Source organism: Podarcis filfolensis, assembly GCF_964270895.1.
Source record: "Podarcis filfolensis genome assembly, chromosome: 1".
Taxonomy (NCBI): domain Eukaryota; kingdom Metazoa; phylum Chordata; class Lepidosauria; order Squamata; family Lacertidae; genus Podarcis; species Podarcis filfolensis.
In genome coordinates, this window is record NC_139604.1 from 14,350,818 (window position 1) to 14,367,813 (window position 16,996).

At 44.1% G+C, this 16,996-nt stretch overlaps 1 long non-coding RNA gene across 1 annotated transcript in view; it reads right to left on the reverse strand.

Annotated features, from left to right (window-relative positions):
• Positions 1 to 15,739: 15,739 nt before the first annotated feature.
• LOC310743573 overlaps positions 15,740 to 16,996 on the reverse strand; it is a 540,147-nt gene continuing 538,890 nt past the window's right edge. Inside the window, exon 3 of the long non-coding RNA XR_014539101.1 lies at positions 15,740 to 15,760. This is a non-coding gene — a long non-coding RNA (uncharacterized lncRNA). The remainder of the gene's footprint in view (positions 15,761 to 16,996) is intronic.

A 16,996-nucleotide genomic window follows, 5' to 3' on the forward strand; every position in this document is an offset into this window, starting at 1 on the left:
TGATGAGAAAGAGGAAGGAGCTAAGTCAGAATGCTCCGAGTGCATTATATGTAAATAAACATAGATTAGCCAAAATGCTGAGCTACTGAGTCTGTTACACGAACCGCCAATACTCTGCAGGATCCCTAAGCAAGCTAATGCCTTTTGGTATCAGTCGCTGTGATGTTCGGGCTGGAGAAAGCTTTTGAAGCTCCTGAATGACCGACAAGGAGGGAGAGAAGATGCCAGTCGGGCATGAGTCTCTACCAGGGTCCTACCCATGAGAAGGACGATCCTATCATATACAACATGCTCTTTTTCACTTCTATGCATCTCATATACTGATATCAAACTCAATTTTCCAGAGCTACAATTCCCAGAGTTCCCTGAGAAGAGGGATTGATTGTTAAACCACTCTGGAAACTGTAGCTTTGTGAGAGGAATAGGAGCCTCCTAACAACTATCAGCACCCTTAACAAACTACAGTTCCCAGAACTCTTTGGGGGAAGCTTTGACTGTTTAAAGTGGTATCATAGTGCTTTAAATGTATTGTGTGAATGTGTTCTATGATGTCTTAGGTAGCTATAACAGGGCTGCCTTCAGATGTCTTCTAAAAGTTGAATAGTTGTTTATTTCTTTGACATCTGATGGGAGGGTGTTCCACAGAGCGGGTGCCACTACCAAGAAGGCCCTCTGTCTGGTTCCCTGTAACCTCACTTCTCCTTGTAGTGGAACCAGTGAGGGAACTGTCAAAAGGCCCTTGGAGTTCAACCTCAGTGTCTGGGCAGAATGATGGGGGTAGAGATGCTCCTTCAGGTATACTGGGCCAAGGCCATTTAGGGCTATAATCAAGACAAAAGGATGTTTCTTTTCAGCAACATAAGCTGCTCGAAAACCCCACAATCTGAACATCTAGGAATTAAAATCTGCCTGAGCACAATGAAAGTGTTTGTCTACTCTTGCCTGTAAAAAGGAAGAGTTGCCCAGAATGTCCATTATCAACTAATCAGAGAGGAAAGTCTGCCAAATGGAATGATCGCCTGTCTTTCTGGTATCTTAGCAAATAATAGTGATGATGCTTGTGGGCACCTGGAGCAAACACCAAGTAATCAACCTCTTCTCTGCATAATTGTTCACCAGAAACAATTTGGGTGAATATGCCCGACACTTTATCAACACTGTTATCAGGCAAATAAATGATTGCCAGCCCCATTCACACAAAAGCGTCAGATAACTGCTGTTGCCATAGAATGTACTCTATGGTTTCCTTGGATTAGTTATTTTTATAAGCCTGTTAATTAAAAGAACAGAGAATAGTAACAAGGAAATGCTAGCAGAAGGAATAATGAGCAGAAAGACAAAGGGAAAGACTCCCCCCCCCCACCGTTGACTGAGAGCTAAGAAAAGAATCTGTATTAAATAAAACTGGCAATTCCATTTCCCAAGACTGACATTTTATTAAGAGGAGAGCAGGGTGGGTCTGGTTCAGATGTTGTTTTGGCTGCTTTCTGTACTCATGGAAACGAGAAATGTAACACGACAGCCTCAAGGTCACACAGATCTCAAGCAGGCCATTTCCCATGACCCAAACTGGAGGTGGCTACAGTTGAGCATCTGGTTCTCGTGTCACAATGCTGACAATTTGTAGATGAACCTTGCGAGGAGACAAAGGTATGATCTGAGCTGGCCCTCGGATTCCCTGAAAGATGGATAGCCCAGGTAAAACCATTGTATCCATTTGTATAGCCAAAGCCAAATTTGATTAAATCTGTAGCACACATTCTGCAGTCAAGGAGAGATGAATGGGGAGTCAAACTTAAGTGCCCCAAATGGAGATTTGCAAGGTTGGAATGGGCAGACATCTCCTCTATGAAACATTTGTTTTGTATCTGCCCTATGGGGCAGAGTATACATGGTGACAGAAGGGGAAAGGCTTAGGTTGTGCTTTAGGAGTGAGCTCAGCTGCTATGTCATATGCTTTCCAGCCACCTAATTTAGCTAGTTCACTAAGATTTCCTAACCCTGTACAGTGGTACCTCGGGTTACAGACACTTCAGGTTACAGACGCCGCTAACCCAGAAATAGTACCTCAGGTTAATAACTTTGCTTCAGGATGAGAACAGAAATCGTGCGGCGGCAGCAGGAGGCCCCATTAGCTAAAGTGGTACCTCAGGTTAAGAACAGTTTCAGGTTAAGAACGGACTTCCAGAATGAATTAAGTTCTTAACCCAAGGTACCACTGTACTAGATTTAGGAAGGGAACTGTGGCAAATGCAGCAATTTAAGTGATTTATGCTCTCAATGTTAAGAAACACGCTCTTGGTTCTACATATGCTGTCAACGTCAAATGCGGAAATATTGTGTGACTCTGTCTGGGAGTCTACAGGGCCAATACACCTCCCCCAATGGCGGCCTGTGTGGGGTCGTGGCACCCAATCCATGTCAGAGTGACTACCCAGCACAAGCTGGACCCCATCAGGTTTCTATCATGTAGCAAGCGGGCTGCCTGATGATGGAGACATGCCCAGTGCTTTAGCCAAACATTTCTTTCCTGTAATCAATAAAATTGTGGCCTAATTCAACCCAGTGTCCATTCTTTAGGCCCTCCCTGCTCCAACTGTGACCTTCATGCACTTGTGATGGCAAAGATGAGGAGCCTGTGAGTTTGACTTGCTATCTGTGCTGAATCTACATCTCTGGCTTTGAGACCCTCCATAGAAACCTAATGGAGAGGATCTGTTGGAAGTGTTGATGCTGTGAACCTTTAGGCTCAGCCAGTATAAATGCGTGTCAGGCTTCGGGGAATTGGCTTCCTCCCCTGTGGCCGTAAACAAGGATCAAACGAAAGGAACATCTTACCAGTTAGAACTTTTAATAATCACAGAGAACAAAGAACACATCTCCTAGAATGGTGGGGCTCCCAATTTAGGATCACTACCCTGTCCATCCCTATGAATCTACGTCACTCCTGCGTCTTGTAACCTGAGTTTGTAACCTCTGTGCTTTCTGTTCTGACACTTTCTGAGCTCTCTGTGACTTTGGAGAAGGGGGGTGAATACTATCCAGAGACTGTGAATCTGCTAACTCTCTCTCTTCTCGGGTTTCTTCTGCTAGCTGTTCCCCTTCCAGTATTTCCCAGCTTCTGAACTACCGTGTATCTCCGTGTATAAGACAATTTTTTCTCTCTTAAAAATAATAAGCAAAAATTGTGGGTTGTCTTATATACGGATAGCAGAGGGGAGACGGGCGATTGGTGGCAGCAGCCAGCATGAGATTGGCAGTGGCGATTGGGCGTGTGATTGGTTGCTGCGGCAAGACCTGCTGACAATTGGCTGTGGCTGAGGCAATTGGACGTTGCTTTAGTGCAATGGCAAGGCGTGCGTGCAATTGACTGTGGTTGCGTCGAGTGGGCAGGTGGGCTGTTGGCGGTGAGGGTGCAGACGATTGGTGGCCGTGGCGATGCGTGTGATTTGTAGTGGCGGGCAGGCTGTAGAGCGATTGGTGGTGGTGACCCCCCGGAAAAAGCTCAACAACTGTGGGAAATCTCACCCCCCCCAAAAAAGCTCAGCAACTTTGGGCACTCCCCCCCATAATTTTTTTTTATAGTTCCAAAAAGTAGGGGTTGTCTTATACATGGGGGCATGTTATACACAGAAAAATATGGTATGCCCTTCTGCAAACCACTGTTCCAAACCTATACTGTCCTCCTGCTCCTGGGAAGACTCCCACTAGTCTTTTTCAGTGAAGTCCTCTTCATCATGGTCCCTGACAATGTGCAAATAAAGCAAGACTGTCACAAAGACATCACAGTCTCCATTGACTTCATTCTAGGCAAGCAAATCAGAGCTATATGCTGGCACCCCTGAAAACTCTCTCTGCTTGGATATTGGGGTGCCCATAATAATATCAGCCCAGAGCATTTGGATATGCACTTGAGTCTCTTGTGAACTTTCCCCACTGACTTCACATGCATCATTTCTACATTGTAGCCTTGTTTTTCATAAAGGATAACTGTAAGGCTTAAAACTGCGACTTGCATGAATATGATGCAATTGCCCTAGTTTTAAATGAAGTTTCAGCGTTCCTATACTTTAAACTGTTCTGTTACACAAAGGCTTTGAAGTGTAACATTTCAATGACTGAACGTCATCCATCTATGGACCTTCTCCTGCCATGCCTTATTGTTTTTTATCTGTATGGTTGTCCTTCAAAAATAGATGAAAACTGATTGTGGTATATTTAAGGCACAGCTGAATTATTACTGTTTTTGTACTGTCATTAAAGACATGTTGTGGCTTGGAAAATGTTATTCAGGCATTGTAGGTGAAGGCTTTGCATGAAAGGCAAAAACAAGTGTGATACATCTTTGAAAATATGCAGAGAAACAATGGACACAATCAAACCAGAATTATGCACCACTGCTTTCTCAGGGCCAATTAAGTACATGTTTAAATCATTTATATTGCAATCAGTGCTCACCATGACATACAGGATTTGTCTTTTGGCATGCTGCACAGCAAACACTGAATTGGCATGCCTTTTTTCCATGACCCTCAGTTCATCGTGTTTGAAGATAAATTCTGTGACTTTGGTGAACTAAGAATGCATAATCACAGCATGTTGAATGGATCAGTTGGTTTGGAAAAGTACCTTGTCATAAATTCAGCCAGGTAATTGTGAGCTGGAACCATAACTAAAATAGCAAAAATTAACTTGAAATCTAAAAGAACGGGGCTTCCTGTTGTTTATTACACAAAAGCTATATTTTCCCCCACTAGGGCTAAAAAGGTAGACTATTTTTGGCCTGAAAGACACATTAAACTGCATTATGCTAACTGAAATGACATTTTAATGGTCCTATGTAATCAAGCAAATCAGATTTTACTGTGACTTCCTTCCTTCCTTCCTTCCTTCCTTCCTTCCTTCCTTCCTTCCTTCCTTCCTTCCAAATATAGCCACAGACCATCCTTAATTTCCCCAAAGATGAGGCCTGGGGCTAAGTTCTCTCTGGAAGCACTGAGACAGATTGAGTAGTTTTGTGCAGGGAAGATGTTTTGTGCAGGACATTCTCTTTGGTAGGTATTGCTTCACATGTTCCAGGACATAGCCTTGATAAAATGCAGTATAAGAGTTTAAGCAGAGACTGCTTGATCAGACCAGTGGCCCATATATTCCAGCATCTTTTTTTCAAGTGGCCATCCAGATGTTTATTTTATTATTCTGTTTATGAAAATACTTTATTTTTTTGTAAACCTGCTTCGAGATTTAATGCTCTATTAATATTAGGGATATTAATGTTGTGCAATTAATAAAGGTGTGTATGGAGCCTCTTTCTTGGGATCCATGATCACTGCAGATGGTGGCAGCAGTCACGAAATTAAAAGACGCCTGCTTCTTGGGAGAAAAGCAATGACAAACCTAGACAGCATCTTAAAAAGCAGAGGCATCACATTGCCAACAAAGGTCCGTATAGTTACAGCTATGGTTTTCCCAGTAGTGATGTATGGAAGTGAGAGCTGGACCATAAAGAAGGCTGATCACTGAAGAATTTTGAATTATGGTGCTGGAGGAGACTCTTGAGAGTCCCATGGACTGCAAGAAGATCAAACCTATCCATTCTGAATGAAATCAGCCCTGAGTGCTCACTGGAAGGACAGATCATGAAGCTGAGGCTCCAATACTTTGGCCACCTCATGAGAAGAGAAGACTCCCTGGAAAAGACCCTGATGTTGGGAAAGATGGAGGGCACAAGGAGAAGGGGACGACAGAGGACGAGATGGTTGGACAGTGTTCTCAAAGCTACCAGCATGAGTTTGACCAAACTGCAGGAGGCAGTGGAAGACAGGAGTGCCTGGCGTGCTCTGATCCATGGAGGCACGAAGAGTCGGACACACCTAAACAACAACAAACAACAACAAATGCAGCCTCTGTAAGAAGAGTGGTCCAAATACCTGCATTTCCAAATCAAGTGTTCCATGGATACATTTGCAACAAGCCATTTATTGTACATCGGCAAGTCGCTTCTTGTACCTTGACCTTTATGTAATTGTCAACCTTGTGAGACATTACCCCGAGATTACACTGATTTTTTTTTTAATCAGGGGGGATGCATAAATCAGTAGTAATTAGCACTTTCACAATGCCTTCCATTGTCAAACTTGGACGAAAAGGAAGGACCTGATTGTACTTAATCATACTTCTCATGCTTCAGCGCAACTGAAATTGGCTTGACTTCACTGGAGCTATTTCTGCCCTGCTATGTATTTCCAACAGATAAGAATATGTCTCACAATGCAGGCAAGTAGATATCCTTATCCTCCGGCACCATAGCAGAAATCTGAAATGGAAAGAGCCACTGGAGTCAGCATGGTGTTAATTAAGTCCAGCCAAGAGATTTTCTGCCTGTCTGAACCCACCTGCCATAATCTTTCCCTTGCCTGCATCACATGAGTCAGGTGAGTTGATCAACAAAAGATTAGGAACGATTCACGGCCATGATGCATTCGCTTCACATTTTCATCGTTTTTGGTCATTGTCGTTAAAAAAACCTAGCAAATAAACATGAGGCTGCTCTTTTTAGAGGTGTGCAGGAGAACACAGCCAACAAAAGTACAGAAAGGTGGGGGGTATGTGTGTGTTAAGGATTCATAGAACCATGGAATCCCAGAGTTCGAGAGTTGGAAGGGATCCCAAAGGTAATCTAGTCCAACTCCCTGCAATGCAGAATTCTTCACCTTAAAGATGAAGCATCAAAAAGCAGTGACTGAATGAGCAGGTATTCAGTAAATCATAGAACTGTAGAGTTGGAAGGTCATCTAGTGCAATCCTCTGCAATGCTGGAATATTTTGCCCAACGTGGGGCTTTAACCCATGACCTTGAGATGAATAGTCTCGTGCTCTACTGACTGACCTAACATACTTTCCGTTTACTGGAGTTTCTTTTTTATATATAAATTTATTTATTTGGTTTGTCAGATTAAAATTTTACAGTCACATATAAAACATACAACATAGAAACATAACTCCGAAGAATCTCCTGGACTTTCCTCCTCCCCTTTGTGGCTCCTGTTGTTAATCATTTCCTCCTGCATCTTTTATAATAATCCAAATCTTTTACATCTCCATTGTGTCCAAAATTCACCATTAAACTGCAAGTGTTATTCTAATCCTACTAATGGTTTTTAAGATAAATTATAAAATTTCCCCATTCCTTATTAATATTGCTGTCTTCCTGATTTCTGATTCTTCTGGTCATTTTAGCCATTTCGGCATAATCCATCATCTTGATCTGCCATTCTTCTCTGGTAGGGACTTTATCTTCTTTCCATTTCTGGACCAATAACATCCGTGCAGCCGTGGTCACATACATAAATAATCTTTTCTGCTCCCTTGGGATTTCAGCACCTAGAATTCCTAAAAGGAAGGCTTCTGGGTTTTTTTTTTAAAGAAAAGGTTATTTTAATCATTTTTTCCCAACTCATTATATATCATTTCCCAAAATTCTTTTACTACCTTACATTTGCACCACATATGATAAAAAGTGCCTTCTTTTTCCTTATGTTTCCATTTACTGGAGCTTTCTGTCCGGCTCCTCTGCCCTAATCTCTCTCTTTCCCTCCTCTCCCTTTCTTCGTCTTCTCACCATTCTCTACTGTGATTGTTCTGGGCAGCCGCAAGTATTTAGGAAGCGGTTATCTGGAAGGCATGGACAAGGACTAGAGTAAACCTCATTGGCAGACAGGTGTAGGTTCCTTTTTATATAACAATCTCTTTTATTCAGGCAAAGCAGAATTGGGACTGAAAATAATTTGAATCCAAAAGCACATATTTTGGAAATCAGCCCTGAGTGCTCACTGGAAGGACAGATCCTGAAGCTGAGGTTCCAACACTTTGGCCACCTCATGAGAAGAGAAGACTCCCTGGAAAAGACCCTGATGTTGGGAAAAATTGAGGGCGCTAGGAGAAAGGGACGACAGAGGACGAGATGGTTGGACAGTGTTCTTGAAGCTACCAACATGAGTTTGAGCAAACTGCAGGAGGCAGTGGAAGACAGGAGTGCCTGGCGTGCTGTGGTCCATGGGGTCATGAAGAGTCAGACACGACTAAACAACAACAAAAATAGAAATTATACATTTTTTTTAAAAGGCATACAATTCAAACTTCTAAGCACACGTACTTTCAGTGGAAACCCTTCCAAACACACACAGCAGAATGCTTAGGGTGGCTGTCAGAAGATTGCTAAATGGAGAGACTCTATGTCTCCGACCTACAGACGTGGGTTCTTCTTTGCACCAGTGTGTGGGTGATCTTGCTGGTGAACCTGCTGGAATGGTTTTCTTTTCTTTCTTTTTTTTTAAAGCACACATTACAACAGAGGCCCCTTGAGCCTCCTACTACAAGGATGATCCCAGGAGCTCAGATTCCTTCAGATGCAGTGCAAAGCTGTACAGGACAGTTAACTTTCCCAATTCCCAGACCTGGAAACCGTCTACTTGATAGCATCTCACCCCCAGTCTTCTAATGACTATCCCCAATGCCTTCACGTGCCTGTTAAACAGCACTGGGGGCAGAATATAGGTTCCCTGCTTTCATTTTATGATGTGCATATCCACTATTTGTTTCTTACTGGTTTTTAAAAGAAAGAAAGAAAAGTTTCAAGGTACAAGACTGAACACACTCCTCAGGGCCATGTCAGATCTTTTAAACAGCATGTTCTTATTTTTTGTTTTCTTCAGAGGGTAAAGAACCCGCTCTACAGCATATTTAGCTCCCCGCCCCTCACTTTCCTTTAGGAATGAGATCGACTAGATTATAAGCCACTTACAATTCGGGCTAGTCAGTTTCATCGCTACATTGAATTCTGTTATGTACTGAGTTGAATAGGATCCAAACTGCAGCAGTCTGATTGGTCCTAGAACAATAGGATCCAAAAGGCAGCAGTCTGATTGGTCCTAGAACAATAGGATTCAGAATGCAGCAGTCTGATTGGTCCTAGAACAATGCAGCAGTATGATTGGTTGGAAGGAACCACCCAATCATGCTCCAGATAGAAGTGAATCCACAACCTGATTGGCTTACAGTAGAATTCCGGAATTAGCCAATCATGTGCAGCCCATTGTGTAAATAATGTATATAAAGCAGATGCTTTGAGGGGACTTTCATTCATTCCTCCTCACCACTATGAGCTGAATAAAGAGCATGAAATCACTTTGCGACTCTGAGTATATTTCACTGGCGACGAAGGTGGAAAGGAATTTGGGGGAAGTAACTGCAGTTAGGAAACAAACCACAATACTTCTATTTCCTTTCTCTCACTCCCCCCCCCCCAAACAGATCAAGCCGTCATTGCTCAATTACCCAAGAAGCACAGGGCAGTCTGCTACCCATATATCATGGCCTGCAAAGTGATTGCCAATGCATGTGGCTTTGAAGTGCCGGACAGGCCGCGAAAACAGAGATTCATCAAGTCCTTGGTGGGTTGCCACACATAACAGGCTGGTGGCTGGATTTTTCTTGATGGGTTGTGCAAATCTGGCGTGTGTGTTATTGTACTGGCTTTCATAAGTGATTGTAAAATGGCAGGGACTCACTATTAGTGGCGCCCCCCCCCCATTTTTTCGAATTGCAGGCATGAGCTAAAGGCAGAGGTCTTCAACCTTTTGGAATCCACGGCTCCCTCGGCCAATTATATTCTTTCTGTGGCTCCCCTGTAGGGAAGCGCGTTCCTAGCCTCAGAAGCTCAGTTGTGTCACCCCTTACCTGCGAGCTGGCAGCCCCTCACCCATTTTCAAACACCCTTCCTTGTGGAATATTCCCTCAGCCCAGCGGCGGAGGAAGGCTCTAGGGCACCTGGGGCGGCGTGCCCAGGGGTGGGGCGAACCGCCCATAGGGGCAGGGCACAGTGCCCATAGAGATGGGACGGGGTGTGTGGCGTCCTGTGCCATCCCTATGGGCACCGCAGCCCACCCCATCCCTATGGACGCCACATGCCCCATGCCATCCTGTGCTGTCTCTATGGGCACCCCATGCCATCCCTTTGGGTGCTGCATGCCACAGAGTGCCCATAGGGATGAGACAGGGCGCACAGTGCCCATACGGGGCAAGACAGGGCATGCGGCACACATAGGGACGGGGTGCGCAGCGGGGCCTCAGCTACCCTACAGCTGGGGGAAGGCAGCAGGTGGACAGCACAGAGCCTGCAGGCACCCAGACGCTGTTAGTTTCTGTTTGCCACTGAGCAGCTGCTTAGAGTCACAAGGCTCTGTTTACATTCCAGAGACAGCCCAGGCTATTGGAAGTCTCAAGGGAGAAGGGAGACGGATGTGACGTACTGGTTTCTCTGTTTCCTTTGTTGTTGTTCAGATGCTCTCTGTCTTTCATAGAGAGAGGATGTATATTTCTTTGCTGTCTGCGTAGTAAGAAATAAAGCATAGCAATGTAGCCATAAATCTCATCACTTCTGCTGCTTTGGAAACTCTGCTGAATGGAAGAACGTGCCTGAGGCCTTATCAAAGGCTCGGGTCATTAATTATTCGTTGGAGCGTGATTCCGAAGGACTCGGCCGGAAGATGAGCTTTATCAGCTTGGCCGAGTAGAGATTCTGACATTTTTGGTTATGGGCCCAGAAGCACGGCAGAAGAACGGAATGCAGCTCTTATCTTCTCTGCGTGTCAAGAAGACAAACGCATGGCTCACACACACTGCAGGCACCACAGTGACAAGTGCCACCTGCCATTTTGTCACCCCCATCAGGGTGACACCCAGGGCGGTCCGCACCCTCTGCACCCCCTTCATACACCTCTGCCTCAGCCTCCTCTCCTCTCCCCTTTCCTTGGGAGTCCTCCAGGCAGCCATTGCCACCGCCTCTGGTCTCTGAGACACCCCCTCTTCTCCAAAGAGTGGTGCCTCTTCATGCTGCCCCCCAGGGGCCTGGGAACAGGATGGCCCCTGCCTTAGTGGCCCAACAGACACTGGCCAAAGGTGAATGTGAGGCCAGCACCTTACCTAGGGAGGCAGCAGCGGGTGCCTCTGGACCTGCATGGCGAAAAGGCTCCCCTTTGGTGCCAGGCACCCAGCTCCCAGGCAGGCATTGCACATAGCAAGCACAAGAAAGGTCAACATGCTGCCTGCCTGCTTGCTCGGCCTTTCACTTGTCTTCCCAACAGCAAGAGCTGGAGACTGGCTGGCTGGGCTCCCTCACCCATTTTCTTGCTCACTCCGAAGCTGCCTCAGCTCCTGGCAAACAGCACCCCCTGGCCAGCCCCAGAGGACCATTCGCCTGGGGAGTTTGTAGCCAGGGCTGCTGCAACAAACAGCCGTGCATGCAGAGGCAGAGAAGCAAGAGCCCCAAAGTGGAAGTTAGAGGAGTTACCAACGATGGAGGAGCGGCAGATGAAGATGATGGATTATGCAGAATTGGCAAAACTGACCTGCAAGGTTCGAAACCAGGACGATTTAAAATTCCAGAGAGACTGGAGCAGATTCATTGATTACATAAATAATAACTGTAGAAGTCTAAAGACACTAGCAGGATTGAAATAAATCCTACGACGTGGACCTTATAATGTAAGATTAAACTGTGAGATATAGATTTGAAAAGGGAAAGCTTGTTGGCAGGGTGGAGGGAAGTCATAAACTCGGCAGAGCGGTAGGGAATGAGAGTTGTAGACGAATGTTTGAAATTACTGTTTATTGTTTAAAGTGAAAATTTAATAAAAAATATATATTTTTTTTTAAAAAAAGAGGCAGAGAAGCGAGAGGGCATCCGAGGAGGGAGGGAAAGAAAGAGGGAAGGAGGACAGTGTTGCCTGCGGCACCCCTGACCATCACTCAAGGCACCCCAGGGTGCCACAGCACATTGGTTGAAAACCACTGGCTAAAGGAATTTGGTCTTCAAATGCAATATCACTATGCGGTCATAAAGGATCTGTAGTGGCTCCCAGTGGGGTATTGCCCCCCCTTGGCCTCCTCACCTGCCAGAGGATAGCACTGCAGGTCAGCTCCCCCCCCCCCACCTCAGTCTCAGCAATGCCTTTGTAGAACTCAATAGAGGGGAGGATGGGGGAATAGTTGGCTCCCCCCTGTCTGGTTTCACTTACTGCTTGGAATCCCTGCCTTCCAGCCAGCCACCCCAGTCCCAATGGGCACCAGCCGCTACTGAATATCAGGCAGCTTTCTATGTTCAACATTGGCTAATGATGCCATAGTGTGTAACATGCAAGGTGATGCAAGACTGTTATGAAGGGTGATATGAAAGCAGATTATTGGCTGCAGTTTTTGGAGGCAGCCATGTGTTTACTATCACATATAATTTGGACCTTGGCCACTATTCAGGCAGTATATATGGGTGATAAGACAATTCTGGACCCAGCATTGTTCCTTGAGGTGACTGGGTGGCTAGGATTGCCTATTTACAGTTGGCTCAGCAGTTATGGGTCCTTTTGGACAGAGATGAGCTCTGGGAACTTCCATATTGCATTGCACTCTACACTGGGATGTCCTTGAAGATAATAATAATAATAATAATAATAATAATAATAATAATAATAATAATAATAAATTTTTATTTATACCCTGCCCTTCCTGGTTTAAAAACCAGGCTCAGGGCGGTTAACAGCAAATATTAAACATTGATTAAAATGTGACTTAAAAACAGCATAAAATACAACATAAATGCAGCATCAATGTCAATAAAATTCTAAAATTCAGCGGTCATTTGGGGGGGGGGACCCCAGTCAGTAAACATCAAATGATCACCAGGGCTAACTGTCCAAGTTGGTCCTACTAGGGCCAGTAAGGAGACCAGGGAAGAGTTTAAATGTGGTTTCTTCATAGAAAGGTTTCTTCATAGAAAAGGAAAAGGGAATAGATAATCTGGCTAATTCAAATCGAAGGTCAGGAGGAATAGCTCTGTCTTACAGACCCTGTGGAAGGAGGTCAAGTCCTGCAGGGCCCTAGTTTTGTGGGACAGAGCATTCCACCAGGTCGGAGCCATCACTGAAAAAGCCCTGGCCCTGGTGGAGGATAGTCTGGCTTCTTTAGGGCCCGGGACTAATGACTGGGAAACTTCAATTGGTCCAGAATGCAGTGCCCAGATTACTGGCTGGGGTTTCATTTAGAACTTGAATAACGCCTGTTCTAAAAGAGCTCCTGCTTAAATTGCATGCTCCTTTTGTGTTCTTCTTTTTTAAAACAACAACAACAAAAGCAGAGACAACTGATGTCCGCTTAGTCCCCAAAGTGTCCATGGTTCCTATGGAAACCTGGTGGATTTAAACTGAAAAAGCATTATTAGGAGAAGACCACAAACCAACACTGTAAAATGGGAATGCGAATGGATATTTTATTTTTGCAATGACCAATGATTAAAACATTTGAGTGGTTTCTGACCAAGTCACACTCAGAGTAGACACACTGAAATAAGTCATGACTAACTCGAGTCCATTGATTTCAGGGGGTCTATTCTGTGTACGGCTTAGATAGTCACCATCCATTGCGGCTAATGACTTGCAAATAATCAGAATTTTTATAGCATTTGAATGGCCTCAGTAAAAAACAACTGTTACCATTGCAGAGAACTGAAAGCCTTCTTCAGGTGTTCATCTGAATGCATGAGGGTTAAGCATGTAAGCCCTGTCTGCAATGTCCCCCAGCATGCCAACATCTCTCTGTCTTTTGCATATTAAGCATGACGTCTAAGGATGTTTCTGTGCACGTTCCCCCTGAATGCACTTAGAAGATTCTATTCACTAAGAATCAGTGTAAGACGGAATAAAGCTTCTAAGTGCCTTTGGTAGAACATGCATAGAAGCAACTTTTGAGACCTTCTTCATCAATGTGTGAGTTGTGGGGGTGACATTGGAGGCAGGTCTTATGTGCTCACAAATCCACCCCTCTCCACTCCTTTAACCCTCACAAGTTCAGGCAAACTCCTGCAGAGGGCTAGAGCAAGGCTGTTCTTTTTCCAAATGATCCTGGTTTTCTTTCCAAGTTGGTTCAAAGATTGCCAGAATAATTTAGAGAGGACTTTTTGTTTTCACAAGCAAAATCCCAGAAAAGCTGTGCAAAACATAATGTAGGTCTCCGCATGACCTCCCAATATATGTTATGGGAACCTCGCTTCTGATGCATCTCCCAACACGCATTATTGGGACAGTTTTGTAGTCATTTCTGAGATGATGCCTTGTGTGTGTGTGCTTTTCAGAATTAATTACACTAGAGAACATTGGGCACAATCCATTGCCATTCAGATCCATGGGAGCGCTGCCATGTATTTCAATAGGATGTAGATGGAACCGACTGAATCTGAGTGGGAGATGTAGCTTCAGATTAGACTGGCAGATCTCCAGGAAGAATCTCCAAACTAGGGATAATGGAAAAGTCAGTACAGACCAGATGGTGACCAGCCACCATCTGGCATTCAGCTGCAATTGGAGGATATGCCTCGTATGAGCAATCAGATGGTAACATTTTTTCTTTTCCAAAGAGTAACCATCACAGGCTGGTTTTAGATAACTAATGAAGATGGACATGGAATATTTTGCTGATGGGCAGAGGAGTGCTTTGATTCTATGGAGAACTGTGGATGGATGCTTGAAGACAGTTCCAGGAGAACCAATCAAGAGTGCCAATCCACGTGATCAAAGAGGAGATATCAGAGATGGCAAAATAGCTTCAGATTCATGTTCTTGCTCCAGCTGAGATGTCTCCTCCTCCCCACACAAGACCATCTCCCACCAATTGTACCATGGAAAGAAACAGGAGAGTGAGAAGGGCAGGCAAAGAGAACACAAGACATTTGTTCCTTCTCTAACTGCTCCTCCTGTCCAGCTTCTGAGCCACTATTCTCTCCATGACCCAAGGTGTACCAACTGCCTTAAAAAAAAGTTAATATTTCTAATTTTCAAATTTATACATTTCATTAATTTTACAATCATTTTAACATTTCAGAATTTGACTTCCTCCCCCCTCTTTCTGCAGTTCCTTAAATTTATTTAAAGATATACTCTTCTGAAACTGCTGGTTATTACAATAATCCTGCCAATGTTTTTATCTGTTTGCAATTTATCTGTAACTATTCAATAAATCATTTCCATTCTTTTATAAAAAGTTGCTTATCTTGATTTCTTATTCTTCCAGTAAGTTTCGCCATTTCTGCACATTCCATAAGTTTTTGTATCCATTCTTCCTTTGCTGGGACTTCTAGGTTTACCAACTGCCTTGACAAGTTTTGATATTATCATTTTGTGATTTTATTAGTGTTTTTTATTCTTTAGTTGGGCAGGATCACTGGGGTAATAATTCACATCTGCCAACCAATGTGCCTCTTTCATTTCAGATAGTACATGGGAAGACAAGTCTAAAAAGCTTGGGACAGAAATTTCCACGGCCGTCTTTCAACTATGGTGGCTCATTGACCAGAAGTAATGTATTTAGCATTATCTCTGGAACCTAAGTTAGCCATGTCTATTAACTTTAATGGACCAGCATTTGATACCATCCTATTCCGGTATTTTTTTCCTGATTCTACTTGTGTCCCATCAATCCGCAAAGAGCTCAGGGTAGTAAACATGGACATTCTCATTTTATTTTCAAAACAAACCTGTGAGGTAGGTGGGGCAGAGAGAAGCCAACTGTTGCAAGGTGTACCCAGTATGCTTGATGGCTTGGTGAGGATCTTAACCCATGTCTCCTGAGTTGAACTACAACACCCTTAACCCCTACACCCCACTAGTGCTGTAAATGGTGGAAAAAATGAAATATAGGCTTCAAATGAAAATAGCTGTGTAGTGTGAACCTACTGGTCTTCCTATAATCAAGCTTTTCTCCAATCCATTAGTCCATTACACCCCTTTTCCTCACACAGGCTCCATAAAAAAGTATTGAGAAGCCTTCGAAGAAGCTATTCTTTCTGATGGCAGTCCATTCTTTGTTGGGAAAAGAACAAAGCAATGCTTGCTCCTTTTCTTTGCAATTCATTTCCAAATCCTTTGTGATATATAAGAAAACATTAATCTACTGGAATTCATTTCTCTTGCCTTAAAAAAAGAACCCCGCAAACCCTCCGAGTGCCCAAAGAACATACAAATTGTAATTAGTTTATATAATCACTTCACCTCCGTAAGTCTGCTTAGGTTTTATTATGCTAATGAAGTCTGGGTGGAAGAGTTACAGACCAGGTTCTCTGGAAAGGAAAGAAGCAGTGATTTGGCCAAACCGCAAAGAAGGGAAGAAATGATTATATTACCTTACTTTGCACAGACAAATGCTGACCGATCACATCCTCTAGGAAATGTAACATGCTTGTTACCATAAAGAATTCTTAAACATGGATCCTGAATATTGGTTGGCCTCAGGAAACAGTTAATTGCCAGCTGCGTCTGACGTCATTCACCCATGGCTAAAAGCAGTGTCTGCCTGTCTGTCCGTCTACATGAGTGTGTGTGTGTGTGTGTATTCACACGTACCATTATCTGACCCCCAGCAAAGTCTTCCGAGATATTTCATTTGCACACATCTCTTTCCCTTTCTCCTTCAGCATCTTCCTGAAGATATAATATGAGGGAACCCAAAATGGCACCTTCCCAAAGTTGTTGGAGCAAAGTGCTCATCATCCCTGACCTTTGGCCATGCTGGTTGGGGATAATGGGAGTTGGAGGTCCAACAATATCTTAAGGGCACCATGTTGGCCACCCTTGATAGATAACAACAAATCTACCTTCAACCCTTGCCCTTCATCGCTGGTTAAAGCTACCCATAGAGGGGGCCTGACTGAGAGGGTTCACGGTGTGGTGAACATATCTCGGCATGAGGGATGGTGTTAGTCACCTTGAAGAAGGTGGTACCACAATCTTACCCCTTTTACACCCAGTAGATCGCTGGAGTCTGTAGGAGAGTTTTTCCTGCAAGTTCCAAAGATCCCAGAAAGTTGGGGCAGAGCTTTAAGTTTGACTCTCCCCATTCCTGTTGCGCTATCCCAGATACCTATTGCTTGCACTTTCCAGAAACAATTGAATAC